The 8,066-nt window shown below is 66.2% G+C and overlaps 1 long non-coding RNA gene across 2 annotated transcripts; it reads left to right on the forward strand.

Moving 5' to 3' along the window:
- Nucleotides 1-585: 585 nt before the first annotated feature.
- Nucleotides 586-2,624, forward strand: LOC113988557. Of its 2 annotated transcripts, none has more exons than XR_005562507.1 (3): nt 586-669; nt 1,190-1,237; nt 2,561-2,624. It is a non-coding gene; the product is annotated as an uncharacterized LOC113988557 (long non-coding RNA). The 2 variants fall into 2 exon arrangements; XR_005562506.1 differs by lacking the exon at nt 2,561-2,624 and adding an exon at nt 2,186-2,219.
- Nucleotides 2,625-8,066: the final 5,442 nt, after the last annotated feature.

Raw genomic sequence — 8,066 nt, forward strand, 5'->3', positions numbered from 1 at the left:
AGAAACCCGGGAACCCCAAAAAGTGGGTGCTGGGGAGTGGGCACAGAGGGGATTGGGGGTCACAGGGTGCCCAGGTGTGACCCAGGGTGCCCAGGTGTGACCCAGGGTGCCCAGGTGGGGAAGGCCTGGCCTCCGAGGACGGCACCCTCAAGCTCTGGAACCTCCAGAAACCCGGGAACCCCAAAAAGTGGGTGCCCAAAACATGGGTGGGAGGGGTCACAGGGTGCCCAGGTGTGACCCAGGGTGCCCAGGTGTGACCCAGGGTGCCCAGGTGGGGAAGGCCTGGCCTCCGAGGATGGAACCCTCAAGCTCTGGAACCTCCAGAAACCTGGAAACCCCAAAAAGTGGGTGCCCAAAAAGTGGGTGGGAGGGTCACAGGTAGCCAGGTGTGTCCCCAGGGTGCCCAGGTGTGTCCCCAGGGTGGCCAGGTGGGGAAGGCCTGGCCTCCGAGGACGGCACCCTCAAGCTCTGGAACCTCCAGAAACCCAGAAACCCCAAAAAGTGGGTGCCCAAAAAAGTGGGTGGGGTGGTCACAGGGTGCCCAGGTAGCCGGGTGTGACCCAGGGTGCCCAGGTGTGTCCTCAGGTGTAACCCAGGTGGGGAAGGCCTGGCCTCCGAGGACGGCACCCTCAAGCTCTGGAACCTCCAGAAACCCGGGAACCCCAAAAAGTGGGTACCCAAAACGTGGGTGGGAGGGTCACAGGGTGCCCAGGTGTGTCCCCAGGGTGCCCAGGTGTGTCCCTGGGGTACCCAGATGTGTCCCCAGATGCCCAGGTGTATCCCAGGTGCCCAAGTATGTCTCCACATGCCCAGGTGTGTCCCCAGGTGTATCCCAGGTGCCCAGGTGTGTCCCCACCTGCCCAGGTGCCCCCTCAGGTGCCCCCCCAGCCGCCCAGGTGTGTCCCCAGGTGTATCCCAGGTGCCCAGCTGTGTCCCCAGATGCCCAGGTGTGTCCCCAGGTGTGTCCCCAGATGCCCAGGTGCCCCCCCAGGTGTGTCCCCAGGGTGCCCACGTGTATCCCCAGGTGTGTCCCCAGGGTGCCCACGTGTATCCCAGGTGTGTCCCCAGGGTGCCCACGTGTATCCCAGGTGCCCAGGTGTGTCCCCAGATGCCCAGGTGCCCCCCCAGGTGCCCCCCCAGCCGCCCAGGTGTGTCACCCCCCCTCTCCTTGTCTCTCCCTCCCTGGCAGGAACGCGGCGCTGGACGTGGAGCCGGTTTACGCCTTCCGGGGACACAGGTGGGGGCACCCACAGGTGACCCGGGGGGGTTTGGGGTGTCCCTGGGGGGCACTGTCACCGTTGTCACCGTTGTCACCGTGTCCCCAACCCCTCAGGGGCCCCGTGCTGGCTGTGACCGCGGGCTGGGCTGCCCAAAAAGTGGGTGGGGGGTCACAGGGTGTCCCCAGGTACCCAGGTGTGTCCCCAGGTGTGTCCCAGATGTGTCCCCAGATGCCCAGGGGTGTCCCCAGGGCGCCCAGATGCATCCCCAGGTGTGTCTCCAGATGCCAAGGTGTGTCCCCAGGGTGCCCAGGTGTGCCCCCAGGTACCCAGGTGTGTCCCCAGGTGTGCTCCAGGGTGCCAAGGTGTATCCCCAGGGTGCCCAGGTGTGCCCCCAGATGCCCAGGTGTGTCCCCAGGTGTGCTCCAGGGTGCCAAGGTGTATCCCCAGGGTGCCCAGGTGTGTCCCCAGGGTGCCCAGGTGTGCCCCCAGGTACCCAGGTGTGTCCCCAGATGTATCCCCAGGGTGTCCAAGTGTGTCCTCAGGTACCCAGGTGTGTCCCCAGGGTGCCCAGGTGTGTCCCCAGGGTGTCCAGGTGTGTCCCCAGGGTACCCAGGTGTGTCCCCAGGTGTGTCCCCAGGGTACCCAGGTGTGCCCCCAGGTACCCAGGTGTGTCCCCAGATGTATCCCCAGGTTCCCAGGTGTGTCCCCAGGGTGCCCAGGTGTGTCCCCAGATGCCCAGGTGTGCCCCCAGGTACCCAGGTGTATCCCCAGATGCCCGGGTGTGCCCCCAGGTACCCAGGTGTGTCCCCAGGGTGCCCAGGTGTGTCCCCAGGGTGCCCAGGTGTGTCCCCAGATACCCAGGTGTGTCCCCAGGTGTGTCCCAGGGTACCCAGGTGTGCCCAGGGGTGTCTGGGGTGTCCTTGGGGGTCACTGTCACCGTTGTCACCGTGTCCCCAACCCCTCAGGGGCCCGGTGCTGGCCGTGGCCATGGGCTGTGACCACGGACTGGGCTGCAGTGGTGGCCTGGGGGGATTTGGGGTGGCCTGGGGGGGTTTGGATTGGGGTGGCCTGGGTGGATTTTGGGTGGCCTGGGGGGATTCCGGGTGGCCTTGGAGTGGATTTGGGTTTGGTGACCTGGGGGGATTTGGGTGTTCCTTGGGGTCACTGTCACCTTGCTCACCCCTCAGGCGGACCGGTGTTGGCAGAGTGGCCATGGGGCTTGTGACGGGGGATTGCTGCAGTGGTGGCCTGGGGGATTTGGGTTCGCCTGGGGGGGATTTGGGGTGACTGGGGGGATTTGGGGTGGCCTTGGGATCAATGTCCCCCTTGTCACCCCTCAGGGGCACGGTGCTGGCCGTGGCCATGGGCTGTGACCGGGGGCTGTGCTGCAGTGGTGGCCTGGGGGGATTTGGGGTCGCCTGGGGGGGATTTGGGGTGACCTGGGGGGATTTGGGGTGGCCTGGGGGTCACTGTCACCCTTGTCACCCCTCAGGGGCCCGGTGCTGGCCGTGGCCATGGGCTGTGACCGGGGGCTGTGCTGCAGTGGTGGCCTGGGGGGGGGATTTGGGGTGGCCTGGGGGGGATTTGGGGTGGCCTGGGGGAATTTGGTGTGGCCTGGGGGGGATTTGGGGTATCCTTGGGGTCACTGTCACCATTGTCACCGTGTCCCCAACCCCTCAGGGGCCCGGTGCTGGCCGTGGCCGTGGGCTGTGACCACGGACTGGGCTGCAGTGGTGGCCTGGGGGGATTTGGGGTGGCCTGCCCCTGGGGGGAAATGTCCTTGGGGTGCTGCCATGGGCCCGGTGCCGTGGCCACTCCGACCTGATGGACCCCTACGACGGCTACGGTGGGTGACACCTAAAATCCCCCTAAATCCTCCCAAATCCCTCCTAAACCTCCCGAAACCCCCCCTAAACCTCCGTATACCCCCTAAACCCCCCCCAAAATCCCCCCTAAACTCTCCCAAATCCTCCCCAAATGCCCAAAATCCCTTTAAACCCCCCCCCCCCCAAAATCCCCTCCAAGTTCCCCCCCGAACCTCCTCTGAACCCTCCCAAAAATCCTCCAAATCTACCCAAAAACCACCCAAAACCCACCCAGAAATTCCCCAACCCCTCCAAAAATCGTGGGGGACACGGGGGGACAAAGGGGACACACCCGGTGGTCCCTGGTGCCAGGTGGTGGGGGGGGGGACACGGGGAGGGGACACCCGGTCTTGGGGGGGGGACATGGGGACAATGGGATGAGGGCAGGGGGGTCCCCAGGCCACGGTGTCACACAAGGGTGACCTGAGGGGGGACATGGGGACAATGGGGACATGGGGACAATGGGATGAGGGCAGTGGGGTCCCCAGGCCACGGTGTCACACAAGGGTGGCCTGAGGGGACATGGGGACAATGGGATGACACCAGTGGGGTCCCCAAGTCACGGTGTCACACAAGGGTGGCCTGAGGGGACATGGGGACACCGGGATGACACCAGTGGGGTCCCCAGGTCACGGTGTCACAGGGGACACGGGGACAAGGCCTGTGGGGTCCAAACCTGGTGGTCCCTGGTCCCAAGGGTGGCCTGAGGGGACATGGGGACAATGGGGACATGGGGACAATGGGATGACGCCGGTGGGGTCCCCAGGCCACAGTGTCACACAAGGGTGGCCTGAGAGGGGACATGGGGACACTGGGATGGTGCCAGGGGGGTCCCCAGGCCACGGTGTCACAGGGGACACGGGGAGGGGACCCCTGATGGTCCCTGGTCCCAAGGGTGGCCTGAGGGGACATGGGGACATGGGGATGATGCCAGTGGGGTCCCCAGGCCACGGTGTCACACAAGGGTGGCCTGAGGGGGGACATGGGGACAATGGGATGACACCAGTGGGGTCCCCAAGTCACGGTGTCACACAAGAGTGGCCTGAGAGGGGACATGGGGACAATGGGATGACACCAGTGGGGTCCCCAAGTCACGGTGTCACAGGGGACACGGGGACAAGGCCTGTGGGGTCCACACCTGATGGGCCCTGGTCCCAAGGGTGGCCTGAGAGGGGACATGGGGACAATGGGGACATGGGGACAATGGGGACATGGGGACAATGGGATGACACCAGTGGGGTCCCCAGGCCACGGTGTCACAGGGGACACGGGGGGGACACGGGGGACACACCCGGTGGTCCCCGGTGCCAGGTGGTGGTGGGGACACGGGGAGGGGACCCCAATGGTCCCTGGTCCCAAAGGTGGCCTGAGGGGGGACATGGGGACACTGGGATGACACCAGTGGGGTCCCCAGGCCACGGTGTCACACAAGAGTGGCCTGAGGGGACATGGGGACAATGGGGACATGGGGACACCAGGATGACACCAGTGGGGTCCCCAGGTCACAGTGTCACACAAGGGTGGCCTGAGGGGACATGGGGACACTGGGATGACACCAGTGGGGTCCCCAGGCCACGGTGTCACAGGGGACACGGGGGGACACGGGGGACACACCCGGTGGTCCCCGGTGCCAGGTGGTGGGGGGGACATGGGCAGGGGACACCTGATGGTCCCTGGTCCCAAAGGTGGCCTGAGGGGACATGGGGACAATGGGATGAGACCAGTGGGGTCCCCAGGCCACGGTGTCACACAAGGGTGGCCTGAGGGGGGACATGGGGACAATGGGGACATGGGGACACCGGGATGACACCAGTGGGGTCCCCAGGCCACGGTGTCACACAAGGGTGGCCTGAGGGGACATGGGGACACCGGGATGACACCAGTGGGGTCCCCAAGTCACAGTGTCACACAAGGGTGGCCTGAGGGGACATGGGGACAATGGGATGACACCAGTGGGGTCCCCAGGCCACGGTGTCAGAGGGGACACGGGGACAAGGCCTGTGGGGTCCACACCTGGTGGTCCCTGGTCCCAAGGGTGGCCTGAGGGGACATGGGGACAATGGGATGAGGCCAGGGGGGTCCCCACCCCACAGTGTCACAGGGGACACGGGGACAAGGCCTGTGGGGTCCACACCTGATGGGCCCTGGTCCCAAGGGTGGCCTGAGAGGGGACATGGGGACACCAGGATGACGCCGGTGGGGTCCCCAGGCCACGGTGTCACACAAGGGTGGCCTGAGGGGGGACATGGGGACAATGGGATGAGACCAGTGGGGTCCCCAGGCCACGGTGTCACAGGGGACACGGGGGGACACAGGGGACACACCTGGTGGTCCCCAGTGCCAGGTGGTGGGGGGGACATGGGGAGGGGACACCTGATGGTCCCTGGTCCCAAGGGTGGCCTGAGGGGACGTGGGGACAATGGGATGACACCAGTGGGGTCCCCAGGCCACGGTGTCACACAAGGGTGGCCTGAGGGGGGACATGGGGACACCGGAATGACACCAGTGGGGTCCCCAGGTCACGGTGTCACAGGGGACACGGGGACAAGGCCTGTGGGGTCCACACCTGATGGGCCCTGGTCCCAAGGGTGGCCTGAGGGGACATGGGGGCAATGGGGACATGGGGACAATGGGATGAGGCCGGTGGGGTCCCCAGGTCACGGTGTCACACAAGGGTGGCCTGAGGGGACATGGGGACACGGGGATGACACCAGTGGGGTCCCCAGGCCACGGTGTCACAGGGGACACGGGGAGGGGACCCCTGATGGTCCCTGGTCCCAAGGGTGGCCTGGGGGGACATGGGGACATGGGGATGACACCAGTGGGGTCCCCACCCCACGGTGTCACACAAGGGTGGCCTGAGGGGACATGGGGACACTGGGATGACACCAGTGGGGTCCCCAGGCCGCGGTGTCACACAAGGGTGGCCTGAGGGGACATGGGGACAATGGGATGACACCAGTGGGGTCCCCAGGTCACGGTGTCACACAAGGGTGGCCTGAGGGGACATGGGGACAATGGGATGAGGCCAGTGGGGTCCCCAGGTCACGGTGTCACACAAGGGTGGCCTGAGAGGGGACATGGGGACAATGGGATGACACCAGTGGGGTCCCCAGGCCACGGTGTCACAGGGGACACGGGGAGGGGACCCCTGATGGTCCCTGGTCCCAAAGGTGGCCTGAGGGGACATGGGGACAATGGGATGAGACCAGTGGGGTCCCCAGGCCACAGTGTCACAGGGGACACGGGGGGACACGGGGGACACACCCGGTGGTCCCCGGTGCCAGGTGGTGGGGGGGACATGGGCAGGGGACACCTGATGGTCCCTGGTCCCAAAGGTGGCCTGAGGGGGGACATGGGGACACGAGGACGTGGGGACACGACCAGTGGGGTCTGTGTCCCCCCTTGGTGACTGTCCCCATGTCCCCAGACCCCGGGGTGCTCTGTGGGGTCCTGGAAGGTCACAGGGACGCCGTGTGGGGTCTGTGTCCCCTTGGTGACCCCGGGGTGCTCTGTGGGGTCCTGGAAGGTCACAGGGACATTGTGTGGGGTCTGTGTCCCCATAGTGACCCCGGGGTGCTCTGTGGGGTCCTGGAAGGTCACGGGGACACCATGTGGGGTCCATGTCCCCCCTTGGTGACCCCAGGGTGCTCTGTGGGGTCCTGGAAGGTCACAGGGACCTTGTGTGGGGTCTGCATCCCCCCTTGGTGACTGTCCCCATGTCCCCAGACCCAGGGGTGCTCTGTGGGGTCCTGGAAGGTCACGGGGACACTGTGTGGGGTCTGTGTCCCCTTGGTGACCCCGGGGTGCTCTGTGGGGTCCTGGAAGGTCACAGGGACGCCGTGTGGGGTCTGTGTCCCCCCTTGGTGACCCCGGGGGTGCTCTGTGGGGTCCTGGAAGGTCACAGGGATTCTGTGTGGGGTCTCTGTCCCCATAGTGACCCCGGGGTGCTCTGTGGGGTCCTGGAAGGTCACAGGGACCTTGTGTGGGGTCTGTGTCCCCTTGGTGACTGACCCCGTGTCCCCTTGGTGACCCCGGGGTGCTCTGTGGGGTCCTGGAAGGTCACGGGGACGCCGTGTGGGGTCTGTGTCCCCCCTTGGTGACTGTCCCCATGTCCCCAGACCCGGGGGTGCTCTGTGGGGTCCTGGAAGGTCACGGGGACGCCGTGTGGGGTCTGTGTCCCCCCTTGGTGACTGTCCCCATGTCCCCAGACCCGGGGGTGCTCTGTGGGGTCCTGGAAGGTCACGGGGACGCCGTGTGGGGTCTGTGTCCCCCCTTGGTGACTGTCCCCGTGTCCCCAGACCCCGGGGTGCTCTGTGGGGTCCTGGAAGGTCACAGGGACCTTGTGTGGGGTCTGTGTCCCCTTGGTGACCCCGGGGTGCTCTGTGGGGTCCTGGAAGGTCACAGGGACCTTGTGTGGGGTCTGTGTCCCCCCTTGGTGACTGTCCCCATGTCCCCAGACCCCGGGGTGCTCTGTGGGGTCCTGGAAGGTCACGGGGACGCCGTGTGGGGTCTGTGTCTCCCCTTGGTGACCCCGGGGTGCTCTGTGGGGTCCTGGAAGGTCACAGGGACGCCGTGTGGGGTCTGTGTCCCCCCTTGGTGACTGTCCCCATGTCCCCAGACCCCGGGGTGCTCTGTGGGGTCCTGGAAGGTCACAGGGATTCTGTGTGGGGTCTCTGTCCCCATAGTGACCCTGGGGTGCTCTGTGGGGTCCTGGAAGGTCACGGGGATGCCGTGTGGGGTCTGTGTCCCCTTGGTGACCCCGGGCTGCTCTGTGGGGTCCTGGAAGGTCACAGGGACCTTGTGTGGGGTCTGTGTCCCCCCTTGGTGACCCCGGGGGTGCTCTGTGGGGTCCTGGAAGGTCACAGGGACACCATGTGGGGTTTGTCCCCACCCTGAGGTGACTGTCCCCATGTCCCCAGACCCGGGGGTGCTCTGTGGGGTCCTGGAAGGTCACAGGGACGCCGTGTGGGGTCTGTGT

The sequence above is a fragment of the Pipra filicauda genome, unplaced genomic scaffold, assembly GCF_003945595.2.
Source record: "Pipra filicauda isolate LSUMZ 115617 unplaced genomic scaffold, ASM394559v2 scaffold1415_size14329_pilon, whole genome shotgun sequence".
NCBI lineage: Eukaryota > Metazoa > Chordata > Aves > Passeriformes > Pipridae > Pipra > Pipra filicauda.